Raw genomic sequence first — 19,226 nt, forward strand, 5'->3', positions numbered from 1 at the left:
GACTATTCTAGTTCAGAAAAGCGGGAAAACAAGGATATTTTTTTGTTTTTATTTTTTTTAAACAGAGAAAGGAAAAAAAGATACAGTAACAAACAGTAAATGCTATAAAACGGCTAGCGCACTTGAGTGTGTTAGCCTAACAATTAAGTTAAACAAAAAATAACTTTTTAAAGTGCTAACAGTATAAATTCAACACAAGTACAGTAAAAACAATATGCAGAGCTGTTTTTTTAAGCGAAATGCAGCCGAGATGCAGTAATTTAAGCGAAAGCCAGAAAAAATATTTATAAATCCAGGAAAGTCACTCTTTCACTCTCTGCTGCTTGTAGAGCTCTGCAGGACACCACGAGGAGCTGTGCTGAGTCTTTTACAAGGGAAAAAGCGAGCAAAAGCCAGCTTTATAGCAGGGGGTTGAAAAGAGCCAGGAATTGACCCAAAATGGCCAATAAACTACAAGTTGCTGGGCTGGAACCAATCCTCTAGGGACAAATAGGTTGCTCAGTGCTCCCCACTCCCACTGGTGAACAAAGAAGCTTCCTCTTATCCAAATAAGGATATGGATAAAACAGGAACTAAGACAAAGCCCAGAGATCAGCAAAATCTGAAGACTGGACTATTCTAGTTCAGAAAAGCAGGAAAACAAGGATATATATATTTTTTTCTTTTTTTTACAGAGAAAGGAAAAAAAAGATACAGTAACAAACAGTAAATGCTATAAAATGGCTAGCGCACTTGAGTGTGTTAGCCTCACAATTAAATAAAACAAAAAATAACTTTTTAAAGTGCTAACAGTGTAAATTCAACACAAGTACAGTAAAAACAATATGCAGAGCTGTTTTTTAAGCGAAATGCAGTCGAGATGCAGTAATTTAAGCGAAAGCCAGAAAAAATACTTATAAATCCAGGAAAGTCACTCTTTCACTCTCTGCTGCTTGTAGAGCTCTGCAGGACACCACGAGGAGCTGTGCTGAGTCTTATCTTTTGACCTCAGCACCTTTGACGGTTGCAGACATGGCTTATTTTAAGAGGAAGCACATTGGGCAAGCCTGCCATGTCTCTCACACAGGATGTTGATGATAAGGAGGCTACAGGTTCCTCCTTATTCTCTCCAGTGACACTATATTTGGGGAAGGTTTAGTTGGGGTGGGTCCAAGGACCATATCTTGTCCATACAAAGAGTGCTGATAAAGGCCTTTTGTTGGTCCCTCTATTGGTAGAAATACTAAATGTGGCTACCAGGGCTCCATAGGAACACCTGGACTCAGTGGTTCTGTTCCAAGGAAATCTGACAGGATTTTCTGCCTCCCCCCACCTCACCCCTGTGGATTTGCACTTTTTACCAAATATTTTAGAGCCTGATATTGCAGCAGCCCTTAAAAAGCCTCAGACTCTTCATATCTCAATGGTTCAACACCTGATAAGGAAACAAGGATTATGGACTATTTTGGGAAACAAATTTATGCATCTTCTACATTTTCTGTAAGGGTCATAAACTAATTCCGTACGTTTGATTTCCAACAGAGGCCCTTGAATAAAAGTTAGTCTCGGTCAGCAAGCTTTCTTTTAGTTAGTAAATTGGAGACACTTTGGCCTATTCCAGCTTTAATACACCTAAACACAATCATTCACAAGGGATGGGAATATGTTTGGATAGACACAGTGCAGTCCATCCTGATGTGCTGGTCAGAAGGAGATTGGATGTGATTTTTGGACTTCTCAGGATACCTAACTCCACATCATAACTAGTAAATCTAGCAGGTGTCTTGTGTTCCAGACAAGTTCTTGTCACTGCTGGTTCAGGACTTTCCATTTAGTCTCTCCACAGCCCCTGGGATATTCAGCAAATGTATGTCTGTTGTAGCAGCCAGTCAGAGGTTGGAAGGAGTCAAATTATTCCATTGTTGGGATAACTGTTCATATCTGCTACTTCCTGCTAGAGCTCATCTTTGCTTTGGGAGTCCTTGATTAAGCCTTTCCAGTCATTAGGAATAGCAGTCAGTCTTGCAAAGTCTCAAAACTCACCCACCTGCTCAACTTCCTCAGCTACAGTTTGATGCTGTCAGGTGCAGAGCCTTTCCTTTCTCTTGATAAGGTTGTCTCTTCAGCACAAGATAGTCTATCTTGTAAATTCTGAAAAAACACCACTCTTCTCTGCCTCAGAACCTTGGGATTGATAGCAGCAGTAGTAGCAGTTCCCAAAGTACAATTTACCATGTAATACATTAGTTCTTCAGGGGATATTACAGATCCCATGTCAGAGTTTGCAGAAGACATTTACAGTGCTGAACCTGACACACAGATATCCATTGTAAGTTCTGACTGCAGGGTTTGCATTCATCACAAATACGTCTGCCTTAGGTTTGGAGGGCATTAAAGGCATTACCAAGAGCAACTGGTCCAAAATATCTAGACATCCCCCCTGCAGTGGCTAGTCTTCACATCCATATACAGAAGATGAGGGTAGTCATCCTTACCCTAGCCTTTAGAGCTACCTACCCAAGAGTATGATAGTGATCCACTCTCACATTGTGGCAGTGGTTTGCTTCATCATCAAGCAAGAAGAAACCAACTCCAGTCCCACTGTCAAGAAGCCATGAGGATTTGGGAATGGGCTGTCATTTAAACAGGGAGGTCAGTTTCCATGCAGACAGGCTTAGCAGATGTTTGCTGATGCCTTTCAAGTGGGCCCACAGCCTCTCAGTAGATCAGATGCTTTTCACTTTTTAAATAAGCCCTGCTGTGACCTCTTTTCCTACTCAACCATCTCTAATTGCAGCAGCAATTCCCTCCTCTTACCTCCACTGTGAAAATGCCCAAAGGATTCCAGCATCCAGCAGTGAATCCTGCCCCCCCCCACGTTTCCCCTATTTCCTGTACTGAGTTTCATACAGAAAACGAAGCAGCACAAGTCCACAGTTACTGTCATTGCCCTCTTTTGTCCTCTACAGGTAATTGTTTCCACTCTTTGCACCTGTTGGAGAAACCACAATCCATTCTTACCTCACAGGCAAGCCTAATTGGAACCACTCTTTCATGCTTCTAACTGCATGTTTTTTCAACTTACAATGATTGCTTGCAACCCGTCTTTAGTTCATGTGATCACATCTTCCCAGAAGCTGAGCACTCAAAGAGCCTACAAGAATAAGTGGGCACAATTTTACTTGTGGGCTTTATGCAGTGGTGTGGATCCATTTGCTCTACCTAGTTTTCCTAGTGCTTTACACTGTTCTGTCTGTTCTTGAGTACTTGCTGTTGTGTTTTTTTTTTTAAACCCCAGACTGACCTATTCTTCTATCCAAGTTTATTTAGCTGCTGTCTCTAATTTCCACCCGCATGTTAAAAAATGTCATTAAAGTTTGTAAATCATTTTTAAAAGTACTTTTCTCTTAAGACTACCAGTGAAATGTAGATTAGATCACTGTTGCAATAGCATAAAGCTTTATGGGATGCATACGTTTCGGACATCCAGCTAGTATACTAAAGCTTATGGGTTCTTTCCTTGCGTACCTTACAATCGCTAAAAATGAAAGCATGTTGGTATAAATAAGATGTATGTGCACCAAATTTCAGTATTTTCTTCCTATTGAAGCCTTTAGTCAGACATCTTATCTCCTCTGCCTTCAGTGTTGGCAGTCAACTTGCAGCAAATGTTTTGTGGACAGATAAGTACCCCATTGGTGTCCTTCCTTATTTTTTTTTCACTGAAAAGTTTAGTGTAATTAAATCTTATGTCTGTCAGCCAAATTGTGTTTGCGGTAAGCAGATACCATATAAGGACTCCCACACTGCCTACATTTTCTGATTTGGAGAGGGTCACAGCATACGGTCCTATTGCATTTGCCTGATGTTATCATTCACACTGCCTTAATGGCATACGGATTCCGTGCCTGCACACAGACCCACACTGGCAGCTTTCCAGAGCTCAGGATCCCCGCGCCTGACTCTGTAATAAGGGATTGATTAAGCCCCTCCCATCAGAGGAACTTAACCCCTGTCACTGAAAGTCAATTATTCAGTCTTTAAGCATTAGGACTCATACAGCTGAATCTCTTCAACAGCCTGCATTGGTGGATTACGGCTTAGAGTCAGGTAAGATCCCTTTGAGAACTTTCATTCCTCTTTACTATACACTTTTGATTTCTTTAGTTTAATATTTTTGTTATTTACTGCTGCTGTTAATTCCTCTGGGAAGTCTAATTTACCACTGTTTGTATGTTTAATACTGCTTTTAAGCAGTTGTTGGGCTTTTTTAAAGTGTTCTATGAATTGTACCAGGAAACTGAAGTGCTATAGTTCAATTGAACAATAGACTTCTTGTTTCTGTTGTTTATCCGCTTCATTTGGAAGTCTTGACAGGAAAATATTGCATTTTCACCTCTTTCTTCATTTATCTGATATTTATCACTGATTGAATACAATTATAACTGTTGTATTATTAAATCACGATTTTACTGCAGATTACTTTCTTATTTTCTGGAGGGATATTTTTTTCGTTTCTGCCAATGGAATCTGTAAGTAAATGCTTATTTGTGCTGTTTTTAAAGGTTTACATTTGATTTAAGGCCATATATTTGATTTTTTGCAAGTATTTGGACAAATGAATTTTACTTGGTACTGTGACTTTATGTGCTGTTTACTACACTGTGCAATTGTAGAACAAGGCTTAGCACAATTTAAACTGTTTCTGCTTTATTTTATGCAGTTCAGCCCTGTTTGCTTGCTGTGAGGGGACATAGTTTATATTTTCTATTATTGCTGCCTTTAATCAGCCCTTAATAGTGTCAGAGTATTATTCTGGCTGGTGCTTTTTCCCCTGGCTTGATGGATTCTGATAAGGCTGTAGTTCATAGTAAGAAGAAATGGACACTTCATCACTCAACAGACAATTAGGCTATTACCATGTATAGAGCCAACATGTTTTCCTTAGCTAAGAGTGTTTTACATTCAGCTAATCTAAGTGACTATGCTCCTAGTTAGAATGACAATTGGGGCTATCTTCTCTAGAGATCAGTCTAATGCTACAGATTTTGACGAGGAATGTGAGGCAGACAACAGTGACCATCCAAACTGATTCTTTGAAAGGTGAACAGGTTCAAAAATTTAAGCAAGTATTCCCCTTTCCACAGATGCTAGCTAAGTTTAGAGATGTATTTGGAAGCAATCTGGAGCCAAGCCAAAGCCGGGAATAGTTTGATCTTATTGAGGATGAGATTCCAAATATTTCTCCCTTATATCCTCCCCTTATACAAGAACATATATTTCCAAGCCATGTAGTAACATTATCAGTATTGCCTTAAACCCTCGCTCTTTTCAATCACATTGAGGTATATTGTTTTTACCATTGCTTGTATTTCTGTTTGCTATTTTCTCTAGTTACCCTTGGGGTATACCTTTATTACCATCGTTGGTATGTTTTCATTATTTTGTCACTGCTTTCTTCACTTTTTACACACAAGTACAAATTAATACTGTGGCCATTTTGACTGGTTTTAAGATGTCAGAGAAACTTACCGGTTTCAAAAAGTGCTCCTTTTCCAGGCATAAGATCCCAAATTCAGATAGCTATTCGCTATGTGTATACTGCTTAGGTCCAGCACATCTTACAGTTTCTTGTGACATTTATGCTAGTTTTAATAATAGAGCCCTGGTTGAAAGAAAGGATTAAGCTGAAGTTTAAAGGTTTACTTTCATCTTCTGCCACTTTGGACTCTGGAGCACCATCTTCCTTTAAGAAATCTCCATGGGATATAGCAGAGAGATCTAAAGAATCGAAGGGGCACTCCTCCAACTGCTCTCCTCATCCAACTTCAGGCTTGTCTCTTCCCAAGACGATCTCTAAGTTGTCAGCTCTGTCTCCAAGAGCTCAACTCCAGCAAAATCAAAAGCTTCTGATCTGTCTCCTCGTTTTGCTCCGATCAGGTCCAAATTTGAATCTGCAAGGTTTTCTCCTGAACCAGTCTCCGAGGCTTTACTCTCCCTTCCTGCAAGACGTGCCGCAAAGAGCCTCCTATCCACTATCTACCTCATCTTCCCTCAAGTCATCCAGGAGCCTATCAGAAACAGATGTGGACAGAATGAGGAGGAAATTTTTTAGAACCCAGATTCGGTTGGGTGCTTTACGGTCCATCTCCTATTGGACCCATGAGCATCTCCACCTCTCACCTCCAGACTTCAGCTCCTGCTCCAATCCATCCTGTGGTTTTGGAGCTTTTGGACCTAAGATTTCTGAGCATGTCTGTGTCAGATCCACAGGCTTGTTTGTCTTCCACTTTAACACTTTCTCTGACCCAGGTGGACTCAACCTTGTCAGACTCAGAAGGATCTCAGGGCCTTAGTTTCAGTGCTAGATCTGGTGGATTGGGATTGATTCCAATGGTTTTAGAACTATCCATTCCTCTCTAACCTTTAGTACTGGAGAGCTTGGCTCTAACCTCTGCCTCAATGGTGAAGCTGGGGAGATCAGGTTTTGTTCCTCACAGGTCCACCGTACACTCAACTGTCTTCAGTGGAAGCTAGGTCTCTTCATCCTGCCACATCAGGGCAACCATCCAAGTCAAGCCTCGAGACTGTCCTCATTCAGGACACTACTGACACTTCTGAATCCTCTTCAGACCCTCCCACCAAAAAGCCCCCTCGGAGGCAAACATGCAAGAGGAGGCACCTAGACTCCCCACAAGAGTTTTTAACTAAAGACACTGACTTCTGTGAAGGGGAAGGGTCTCCCAGATCACCCCTTGAGGATGTTTCATTTGGAGAGATTCTCAAACCTCTGAAGCAGAAAGGAGGTTGGTCTTCCTGAGAACAGTCAGTGTTCCTCAAGACTTTCGAGAGCAGCTCAACTATGACTTGGGTAGCCCTCCTGGTGGATGAGATGATAGACATCTTTTGATGGGCTTGGAAGGATTCAGGTATCACAGAAACCATCCCTAAATGTTCAGGCAAATATGTTGTGCATCTAAAGATAGGGCTTAGCAAGGGTCCTCCTGTGGATGCTGTCATTAAAAGCAGAGATGATAAATTGGTTCAACAAGGTACTTTTTCATGTAGACACTGCAAAGCTTGTCCAATGTTGATGAATGGAAACATGTTTATACATCCAGTGACAGGCAAATGTTTTAGAATGAGGTTCTTTGCAGATTGCCAAAATAAGAACCTTGTCTATCTGAAGTGTAAAGACTGTGAATCTTTTTATGTTGGAAAAATGAACTGTCGAAAGATTTCGCCGCACTTATCTTCTGTAAGGGCACAACATATTCATATGCATTGTATCAGCACATTACGGGTAATGCAACTCGTACGTTTTGTTTCTTAGCTTTACAAGTTGTGAAAATGAACATGAGGGGTGTTAATTTAGTAAACATGACAGAATTATGTGAAACTAAATGGATAACTGAGCTTAGGGCAGATTGAAGCCCAGGGTTGAATGGAGTATTACCAATGAAAACTGTACTAAAAGGACGTAGACCTTATTACTGAATTGTGATTGGTTATCTATCATTTAAATATCCATGTAACTTCTTGCAATGATGTCTGATGAAGGGATTATATCCCGAAAGCACTTACCGTTATAATTCATTGTTTTATTAAAGTCTTTGATTTTAGCCTTGTGGTTCAGACTTTCATTTATTTCATTTCAAGCCTCTACTAATGCAAGCCAGACCTGCTTCATCTCTCTTTACAGCTGGGTATTACCACAAATTACTCCAAAACTCAGCTTTGTCAAACACAAACTCTGGACTTCATTGGTGCCTGTCTAGACACAAATCACAAGTGTCAGATCTTCCTCAATCAAGATTGGAGGCCTTAAGGAAACGAGCAATACACATCCTTATTCTTCATTCACCTTCAGGCAAACTAGTTCTACAACTGATGGGTTTCATGGCAGCCTCCATAGTTCTAGTTCCTTTAGCATGTTTTCACATGAGAATGCTACAATAGACCCTATCAGTACAGTGGTTAGTAAGACATCAGCCAGTGTTTACTCCCATTCGCATGACAGCTGTTTACAGACAATACACAGCATGGTGGATTCTTGCAGAGAAAGTTTCCCTGGGCTGCCCCTTCATAATTCCTTCTCCCAAAGCCACAGTGACTATGGACACCTCTCATTGGGGGTGAGGGGATTATTTATGAAGGACAGTCCAAAGCACATGGACTCAAACGGAGGCCAGCCTTCACATTAATGTCCTAGAATGAGAGCAATCCTATACGCATTGCAGACATTTCAAGATGTTATCCCTCTAGGGATGGTTACAATTCAGATGAACAACATGACAGTCTGATACATCTACAGACAAGGGGAAACAGATTTTACCCACTTTGCAGGAAGGCAGTGAGAGTGTGGCAGTGGACGATCTCTTCCAACCACTTTCTATTGGCAGTGCATCTTCCACAGAAAACCAACATGCTGGTAGACAAACTAAGCAAGTCCATTTTAATCCTCCATAAGTGGTCTGTGAAACCAGTCAGTGGAGGACATGCTGTTTTGTCAGTGAGATTGACTGTGCTGTGACATTTTTGCCTCTCTCCTCAATACCAAGTTCAGTAGGTACTTTTAGTGACTTCCGCACCAGGGGGATCAGGGCAGAGATGCTTTAGTTCATGACTGGCCCTCCGGTTTGCTATACACATTTCCTCCCACTCCTCCTATCCCCAAGTTTATTTAGAAAGCTCATCAGTGGAGGAGTAAGGTGATCCTTATTTGCACCATTCTGTCCTCGCCAAGTATGTTTCCCCTTCCTTTGCCCTCATCTTCTTCACCCTCCATGGGTGTTGGATCCTATTTAGGACTTTTTGTCTCATCCGTCTGGGCTGCCTCACCCAGACATATACTATTCCTCAAGTTGACCACAAGGTATCGGCAATTCAAGTGATGGCTTTTGAAGTTCCAGACTTTTCTACCCTGTTTGTTCACCACATCCTTATGTCATCCCAAAAAGCTTCCACTAGGAAACTTTATAAAGTAAATGGAAATTATTCTCTATTTGGGCCCTTCAGAGACAGTTAGACCCCCTTTTCATGTCTATTCCAGCTATTCTCGATTTTCTAGCTTCCATCTTCAACAAAGGAGCTAGATATTTGACTCTTATGGTGCATTTCGCTGCCATCTCAAATTTTCACACTAGTGTAGAGAGTTTTTCCTTAAGGTTATGTCAAGCCTTCCTTAAAGGGGCCCTTACTGCTTTGCCCTCCAATGATCCTGTACCTGTGTGGGATCTTATGCTGGTTCTTCAAGTCCTCACTCAGCCCCTAACCCCCTCCCCCCTGAACCATTCCAAAAATTAAGTAAATAAATGTCCTGAAAAACACCTTCTCTAGTTGCCATTACTTCAGCTAAACAGGGATCAGAACTCCAAGCACATTCTTCTCAACCACTTTATCTGATTTTTCACAAGAACAGGGTTTTAATTTGGACTTAACTGTTCCTTCCTACCTAAGGTGGTGTCAGAACCAAGCCTCAATCAATCAACCTAGCAGTCTTCTTTCCAAAATTCTGTAACTAAGAATATACGTTTCATTTACTACACGTTAATAGACAGCTCAAATTGTTTACATTCACAGAACTAAAGATTTCAGAAGGTCTAAACTTCTGTTTGTATCCTTTTCTAAAGCTATGTTTGGCACAGTGGTTCCAGAGTGAGACTAGACAGATGGTTCACTAATTGCATCACCTTTATTTACAAAAGCAAAGGCCCATCTTTACTAAAATGCCCTAAAGAACACTCCACCAGGTCTGTGGTCACATCATGCATTTTATAGTCAAAAGCATCTATAGATGACATCTGTGTAGCTGCTACGTGGTCAAATGCTCATACCTTTATAGCTCATTACAAGTTGGACATATTATCTAGGAAAAGAGATGCTTTTGGCTTTGCAGTACTCCGGAATATCCTTCCTTAAGGACCACTGAAGATGACTGTAGCTAGTGACTCTGTCCCATCAGTTGAGGAATGGATGAAAAAGACAACTTCAGGTATTATAGTTATGCAATCACCATAAGTCTGCATCTGTGTTGTCTGCTTTCATCCTTCTTCAACTTCCCACCCATCATTCCCCCATCCCCTTCTGTCAGGACCCTGGTATGACCTAAGGGTAATACTAGCTAATTTCTTCTATATGGGCTCCAGAGTTGCCTTCTCTGAGTTCTTCCTGTTTCCCGCCCTTGTATTACTTTCTCAGAAAATATACTGTAGGCTGCTTTTCCCATTTTTGGCATTGTAATTGATACGTTGAGGGCCGACTCAATCTGAGGTTACTCACAGTAGTTAGGGGGTTTTGAGTAAGGGGAGTAACTCAAGCTATGGAGCCTAATGTCTGATGAATGGCCGAGGACAGATCCGAGACCCATCAGCTGAGGAAGGATGAAAAACAGACGACACAGATGCAGAGTTATGGTGAGTACCTAAGTATAATATTTCTTTTAGATCTAGGCCAAGTTTTCCTTTAACCAAGCAGTTTATCATACAGTTGTTTTCTCTAATTAGTGTAGTCAATGGGACTATATACATCCCTGCATGGATGTACATAGACAGTTCAGATTTTGTATTGACAAAACAAAATCTGTTGTAAAAACTTGCAAAAGCTAAGGACCAAGTTTTCCAAAAATACTTCAGCTAAATGGCTGACTGACTTAAGTTTTGTTGTGCAAAGCATTACAGGCATCTTACTTCAATGCCTAAAACTGATGCAGTTGCTTAATCTTAAGCTCCCCTCAATCCTACTGCCACAATGCAGTCATGGGTGGTAATTGTATGCAACACTGGAAAGGGGTGGTCATAAGGGTACAACTCAAGTGACCAAATTAGAACCACCACTACTGGTAGAAGTATGAATTACTCTCAGTATTGTAGTGGTATATTACTGTTGTATAAGAGCTTGATTTAGAAAGTAACAAAACTCTTCTAAATAATACCATTGTATAAAGCATAGTACTTGTCTGCATTGGTATGAATCAGGAAGGATGCCTGTGCCACTGAAGGCATTGACTTGCATATAGTACATTTATGTGCATTTTTTACCTATGTAATAGTGGATTCATAACATAAACATTTTAACCTGCAGGATGTTTATTATTGATTCTTCTACAGTAGTCCAGGGGAGAGGTCAGGAGTAAGCATCTCTTTTGTGAGTACTCCTTCGTCAGTTTTGACCAATATCCTTAGTAATGTCCAGTGGATGTAGCAGTGTAGTCACTACTAACAAAAGCTCTCATTGTTCTAGCCTCTAGTAACCGAATAGTGGGTAAATCCCCATTGTGGTTTCAGTGCTGCTTTGATGTTCTTTGTGTTTCACTGTTGCAGTCATCACCCATGGGTTATCCCTGCTGTAGTAGCCCTCGGTCGGCCCGAATACCAGAGTTAATGTTTTTGTGCGCCGGCTGACGTTGCCTGTAGTCTGACATCAGGTCGTCAGTGCTATAAAGCAAGGCAGCTGACGTCATTACACCAGTCTTTTTGCTGTGGAGCCCGTAGCAGAAGCAGTTCGTACGAGTGCTGGTCGGTCGCTACCAGAAGTTGAATTTCAGCAGAAAATGTCTAAAGCCTAGTACCCCATTGGGGACCTTTTTTCTTCCTCTAACGGATGTCTGAAAAAGTTAACAATTGTCTCGCCTGTGTAAAGCAGATCCCACACAGACTTTCATTCTTACTGCATCACATGTTTAGGCCCAGACCACGATGTCTGTCGCCGTTTCTGTGCCCTCAGAACCATTCGCCGTAGTGCTCTTTTTGTAGACAGTTATCTTCATGTTCTGTCTTCGAATTCCGATATGGTGTCAGTCAGCCAACAATCTGTCGACATTCCGAAAAAATGTAGAGATAAAGATAGAGAAAGGCCACACAAGGCTAAGCCTTCCGATGATGCTACCACTAAGCAAGTCGTTAGTTCTCCGGAATTTAGTGAGGAGCTTTCACAGCCCCTGATGCCCAACTCTCTTTCTACACAGGCCTCTACCGAGACCCTTTCGGAGTCCGGTATGCTGCAGAAATCCACTTCATCTTCAGGTCCTTTGGCTATCTCTGCCTCGGTTGGGTCCGGAGCCGCGACGCTGGCACCAGCTTCCGAGGAGGACTTTCGCACTACAGATTCTAGACAAAAACAGATGCCTCCGCATCCGACTACCACTTCTCAGAGACCGTTTCTTCTCAGGCCTGGAAGCCAGGCCACTCCTAAGAAATCTGCTTCTAGCCACCATCTTGCTACTGCTCCCCCACCCCAAGGTCAAATGCTTAAAATGACAGAGAATATCATTTCCCTTATCCGAGGTACTCAGGCCCCCACTCCAAAAAGGAAAAGGTATCCTTCTCCAGAAATTATTACAGACCAAGAGACTGAGGAATCTGATTATTCTGCTTTTGAAGAGGAACAACATCCCTTAATGGTTTGAGGATTCAGATGCAGAGGTATCCATCCCTTCTGCCTCCCCTCCAGAGGACCTCTCTTTTGTTGAAACCCTTCACTCCCTCAGGGAACATTTTCAATGGGAATCTCAAGACTTCCCTCAGTGAAAGAAACGACTTGAAAGTTTCTGGACCTCCCCCAGCACAGACCCCTGGTCATCCCACATATTTTGGAAGTGGTGGATGATGTTTTCCATGAATCCAGCTTAGCCACTGATGCCCTGCCTCCTGCTCCAACTAAACCTGACAGGTACTACAGAGTACCGGATTCTCACAAATACCTGTACAGGAATCCTGCTGCAGACCCTGAGATCATTACGCAGGGATCTAAAGGAGCTAAGACTAGTTATGCCAAGAATCCTCTTCCTTCTGACAAAGACTCCAGAGTTCTGCACAGATGGGGTAAGAAAGTATACACCTCTGCAACCTTGGCTATCAGAGCACTCAGTTGTCAGTTCCGTATGTTAAAATATCAACAACACACTTTGAAACAATTAAAATAGAAGATTGCTACCTCTCCTGACGGTGGCAACTCAAAAGAGCTGGCAGAACTACTATACTCTGCTTGTCAAGTGGCCAAACACTCATTACAGTGTGGATATGACACGCTAGAAGCCTCTAGCAGGGCAAAAGTGACAGGATCTGTTATTAGAAGACATGCATGGCTGAAGGAACAACCTCTCCCTGAACATGTCAAGTCTAAACTTATTGATGCATCCCTAGATGAGAAATGCCTGTTTGAGGAAAAAGCAGAAGAAGTGCTTAAAAATATGGAAGACAAAGCAAAATCTATGCAAACAGTAAAAGATTTCTTTCAAGTTCAACCTCCCAGATTCAGCAGGAACTTTCCCTCTAAGTACTGGGTCTTCCCTGCACCTAGCAGACCGGGCCAAGATAAGCCCCGCAGGGACAGGCCATCCAAACCTGAACTCCCTATTTCAGGAGGGTACCCAGACCAAGATAAGCCCCGCAGGGACAGGCCATCCAGACCCGAACTCCCTATTCCAAGAGGGTACCCAGACCTTCCCCCAAACCAGTGGACAGAAGCATTGAAACAGGTCCAAACTCTAATATCCCCAGGGGCAGTAGAACCTGTCCCTCCATATCAAACAGGAAAAGGTTTTTACTCCAGACTATTCCTTATTCCCAGAAAAGAGGGCACTTGACTCCTCATCCTGGATCTATCCAAACTGAACACCTCCTTCGTGGTCCCCAGATTCAAAATGCTAACCTTGCAGCAGCTCCTGCCTATGATCACACAAAATGCCTGGCTTGTGACACTAGACCTAAAAGATGCCTATCTCCACATCACCATCAGGGAATCCTGCAGAAAATTTCTACCCTTCAGAGCAGACTATTGACACTTTCAGTTCTCTGCACTGCCTTTTGGCCTATCTACTGCTCCCAGAGTATCCACCAAATGCTTGACCCTGGCTATAGCATTCTGCAAACAGAGAAATATACAGATTTACCCATACCTGGATGACTGCCTCATTCAGACAGACTGCAAAGAAAAGTTGCTCCAGGACCTTCTCTTTGTCAAATCACTCCTAACTTCCCTAGGGTTCACCATCAGCAAGGAAAAATCAAACCAAAACCCCACCAGAAAAATTGTTTTCCTGGGAGCTGTGCTAGACACAGTAGCCCAAATGGCCTTCCTAGCCCCAGAAAAGCAGAGCTTTCCTGCCTTTCTGCTTCACCTAGTTGGCTTCCAGAAATCACCTCACTGTGAGTGAAGTTCCTCCAAGCCCTGGAATACATGGCATCTTGCATCCTTCTCATCCCTCTCACCAGGCTTCTCATGAGAAAACTTCAGTGGTGCTTAAAGAACCTTTGGTGTCAGCACTCTCAGTCCCTAGAGACCACTGTCCCTCTGATCCCTTGTATAAGGGCCAAATTTCGCTGGTGGGCAGAGGCCTGTGACATGAACAAGGGTCTTCCCTTCATCTTCCCCCCACTTCCGGCCAGACCATCACCACCAACTCCTCAGACATTGCTTGGGGCACTCACCTAGTAGGCAGATGTACCCAAGGCCTTTGGAATGCCCAGCAACTTCACTTGCACATCAACCAGAAAGAAATGATGGCAGTGCAAACGGCTCTGACTTCCTTCCAACCCCATCTCAGGCCAGGGGTCCTTGTTATAAAAACAGACAACACCACAGTAATGTGGTACATCAACAAGCAGGGGGGCACCCAATCTTACCCCCTCTGCAGGTTAGCCATGAGTCTCTGGTTTACAGCCACCTCCATGGGGCTACACTTAATTGCCCAATACTTACCAAGGATCAACAACACACTGGTGGACCACCTAAGCAGAAACATACTGGACCCCCACGAATGGCAGCTCCACAGAGAAATTTTTCTGCAAATCACCCAGGAGTGGGGGACCCCAGAAGTGGACCTCTTTGCCTCGCACCTCAACCAACAGCTGCACAAGTTCTGTACCAGGGAGTATCACCTCCTAGCATGGAAGGTGGATGCCTTGACCTTCCCGTGGAGCTCGCTGTTTGTGTACGCATACCCTCCTCTCCCCCTTATTCCCAAGGTTCTGATCAAAATAAGAGAGGAGAGACCAAAGGCCATCCTCATTGTTACAGATTGGCCCAGACAGCATTGGTACCCCTTATTACGCAGTCTGACCTTACAGCCCCCAAAGCTGCTTCCCCTGATGTCAGACCTCTTGACCCAGAAGAGGGGAAAAGTACTGCACCCAGACCTACACACTCTCAAACTTTCACCATGGCTTATACACTAAAAACTAACAAGGAGTCCTTGTTAAGCAAACAGGTCCTGGACATCATCACAGAGGCCAGAAGGCCCAGCACAAGAAAATCATATGCAGTAAAATGGAAAAGATTCTGCTTCTGGAAACAATCAAAAGGGGCAGTACCTCCCAACCTTCCATCCCTCTCATCCTGGATTACCTAGCAGAGTTGCTCAATAGTGGCTTCCCTTTCTCCTCTATTAAAATCCATGCCTCGGCCATCTCTGCCCATTATGATTCTGACGCACCCCTCTTCTCTCATCCTTTGATTAAGCAGTTCCTCAGTGAGGCTTCTAATATCAGGCCTCCCAGAAGGCCTCCGATGCCACCCTGGGACCTGAATTATGTGTTCAAGAAACTAACCTTACCTCCTTTCGAACCTGCCACTTCAACAGAATTAAAATACCTCTCTTGGAAGACTGCCTTCGTACTAGCTATCACCTCAGCCAGAAGGGTCTCAGGACTTCAAGCTGTCATGGCTATCAAGCCCTTCATAATTTTCCATGCAGACAGAGTCTCCCTGAGGGCTAACCCCTCCTTTATGCCCAAGGTGGTATCTGATGTGACCCTTAACCAGGCCATACACCTTCTTTCCCAACCCTCAAAACAAGGTGGAAAGAATTCCACACTCAATAGACGTGCACAGATAACTCAGATATTATCTGGACCATACTAAGACATTCAGAAAAACAGACCAGCTTCTTGTAAGCTTTGCCCCAGGGACAGAGGGGAAGCCCATATCCAAACAAACCATTTCCAAATGGATTTCACACTGTATCCATTTTTGCTACAGACTACATGGGAAACTCATCCTCAAGTCTATCCATACTCACTCCACTAGGAAAACCTCCACTTTCACTGCCTTCCTCAGAGGAGTACCTAGCAGGTACATCTTGGAAAAACCCACCTGGACCTATGTCCATACCTTTACAAAGCATTACCACCTACCAATTTTTTCAAAGTGTAGGGCAGGGTTTGCCTCTGCAATTCTGCAGGGCCTCCTGACCCATACCTAGAACTCGACCTATCCTTCCACCCTTTTCCTCAGTTTTGGGAATCCTCCCACAGGTGATGACTGCAACAGTGAAACACGAAGGACATAGTACAGTTGTGTACACATCATAAATGTAGATGTTCCGAGTGTATTCACTGTTGCAGTCTTGGTTTCCCTCCCTCCCTCCCCCATTTAACATCTTCCCCTAGGGGGACACAAGCTTCCCAAGATGGCTTTTAGCTACCAGGACCACTTCTTTCTTTTCCCTTGTGCTTCTGACTGGTTAGGGCAAAAAAAACTGATGTAATGGCGTCGGCGGTCTTGCTTTATAGCACTGACGACCTGAAGTCAGACTACAGGCGATGGCAGCTGTCGCACAAAAACATTGACTCTGGTATTCGGGCCGACCGTGGACAACCACAGCAGGGAAAACCACAGGTGATGACTGCAACAGTGAATACACTTGAACATCTACATTTATGGTAAGTGTACACAACTGTACTTTCTTTCAGCAGCCACACACGTGTTATGTTCTGGTAATGAATACTTGTGTAGGTAGAGCTCATTGTATCTCCTCCGTAATGCAAGAGAAATGGTTCCTTTGGAAAAGAGGGCTCTGCATAAACTAACTGGATCTACTGACAGTTGCACTAGCCATGAAGATTTTGGAAAAGAAGCTGAATGCAGGGTCTGTCTCGATTTGGTCCAACACCCGATACATCACGAGTACCTGAACAAATAAGGGGACATAAACTTGTCTTTTTTTTTGAAGATAAATGATTCAAGGCTGGCAGTGGGTCATAAACAAGTGGCATCGGTTTATTTGCCATTCATATTTGGGGAGATGTGAACCTGCTGGCAGACTTCTCGAGTCTTTCCACTAGTGCTGTCCTGGAGCTGGAGATTTGGGATTCTGCTCAGAGTGTTTTTGACAAATTGAAGAATGTGTTCTTCCCCTCTTCTGCTCATTTCAGCAATGGAGAGGGGAACTTAGCAGTGGACTCCTCTTTCCTCACTGTCTGGAATGCTTTCATATGCCTTCCAAGTATTCCCTTAGGATCCACACCTAATCACAAGGTCATCCTCGTCACTTTGCTGCCCAGAAGGATGTGGTTTGGGGCTGTATTCCCTTGTAGCACAAGAAGCATTGTATTACCATGCAAGAAAAACTCCCCTTCCCCTAGTTGAGATGACAACTGATCTACCTCTGGATGTGTCTCCTTATTTTGCTACTTTGATTCTGCTGTACCCCAAGCTAAGGTTTTATAAATTATTGATTGCTGTAAGAAATCTTCTGCCTGTCAGGCATATACTGCACCAAGTTGAGGAGTTTCTGCCTTTGGGTGAACACTTGTCTAGTGCCCTATTTGGTCAGTGTGAAGGTGCTTCTGACTTTACATCTGGCACCTTTATGATCTGGGCCTTAGTTGTTACATGGGCAGGTTGTATGTGGGATCTTGTGGATGGCAGGACTGTGCCCAGGCTGGGTGGTCAGGTTGTTCCAAAAGAGAGGCTCTGCATCTCTGTCCTCTTTTGAAGAACATTTTTTCCCCTTGGGACTTGAATTTGATATGCTTATTCAGCACAGTTCCAAGCATTCTAGTTTGGCAGAATTGAAGTGTGTAAGGCACTATTCCTGGTGGCATTCACCTCTGCTTTTAGGATTTTGAAGTTTTGGCCACTATTTATAGAGAGCTTTTGTAACAAGGATTGGATGGCCATATGATTAACATAATATTTCTTCCAGAGAGTGATGTCAGAATTGTTCTCCAACCAGTTCATTCATCTCCCTTTCTAAAGGGGGGGGGGGGGGACAAAAGCTAAGGAAGAGAGAATTGAAGTAACTGCATTAGGAAGATGGAAAAGCCGTTTTTATCTCATCTGCTGAAGGAATAGCGGGACTGATAGTTGCCGTACCAACCCTTTCCAAGTGTGATGGCAGCTATAGTTACCTTTTGCCCTATGGTGGGGGACGAGTTGTACTGCTAGATATGATTCCATTGTTTGCTTCAATTATTTCTCCACTGTGGACATTTGTACCTTGTTTTCTTTACCATAGTTTGTTACCTTTGCCAAAGTACTATAGCTTGGATCATAATCTCAGAAGTCAGGCCTTCTTTGAGTATTCAGTGCTCTAGACTGTGCCTTTTGAGTATATCTCTCAACAGGCTCAAAATTAGGACAGTTTTGAAATATTACTCTAATTCACTTAAGTTAATAGAACAGCATGCGTTATGTCAACATGTATTTCCCGAACAATAAGAAGTATGAAACTTATGAATGGCATTATTGACTGAATGTAATCCTTGGAGATTTACTACAAAAAAAAAATATATAATGTTTTATGAGAGGATAGGGCTAAAATATGAGGTATAATTAGGGATGTTTTGCAAAATCGGGCAAATGATAGGTATGCTTCTAGGACTTTACTTTTTGGCCATCTGATGACCCTTACTTCCCAGGGTACCATAATATTTGAGTTCTTTCTGGTCTTTAAATTAGCAAGGAAGGGTCCCCATTATGAGACGTAATACACATCATCTTGAGCACATCACCTGATCTCTGAGGAACCCTTTCACAATGGGTCCGTATCCTCTTTCTCTCTCCCAGTTTCTGGACTGCTCCTCCTGTCAGCAGCTGTTGTTAGAGTTCCTGTAAGTCAGAAAGGTATTTGTTTTTATATCATTATATTTCTAGGTGTGCTTTCTTATGCATGTAGCCAGTGAGGTTAAAGCTTGTTCCAGCAAACAAAGCATATGCTGCAGAATGTGAAAATCTCAAAATGTAGCTGAACTGAGAAAGAGGACTGATGTTATCACAGTCACAGACTCATGTGGAGGATCTTCTCTCAAATTGTCTGATACAGTAAGAGTATGTCTGTTATTTCAAGATTAACTGTTGTCATTTTCATTTTCCTTAATCTTGTTTGTTTAGGACCCCCCCCCCCCCCCCACACACACACACACACTTTTTTCCCAGTCTCCCTAAGGGTCATTAAAGTACTAGTAGCTAATGAAACTTCCTTGAAAAAAGTACATTATGATCCAAGTTCTTATTTTGATGTACCT

The 19,226-nt window shown here is 42.8% G+C and overlaps 1 protein-coding gene across 1 annotated transcript in view; it reads left to right on the plus strand.

Annotated features, from left to right (window-relative positions):
- Positions 1–19,226, plus strand: part of NEDD1 (NEDD1 gamma-tubulin ring complex targeting factor) — a 955,822-nt gene that overhangs the window by 922,935 nt on the left and 13,661 nt on the right. The gene's annotated exons all lie outside the window — the stretch shown is intronic.

Source organism: Protopterus annectens, chromosome 11.part0 (assembly GCF_019279795.1).
Source record: "Protopterus annectens isolate FY-2018-M chromosome 11.part0, PAN1.0, whole genome shotgun sequence".
Classification (NCBI taxonomy): Eukaryota; Metazoa; Chordata; order Ceratodontiformes; family Protopteridae; genus Protopterus; species Protopterus annectens.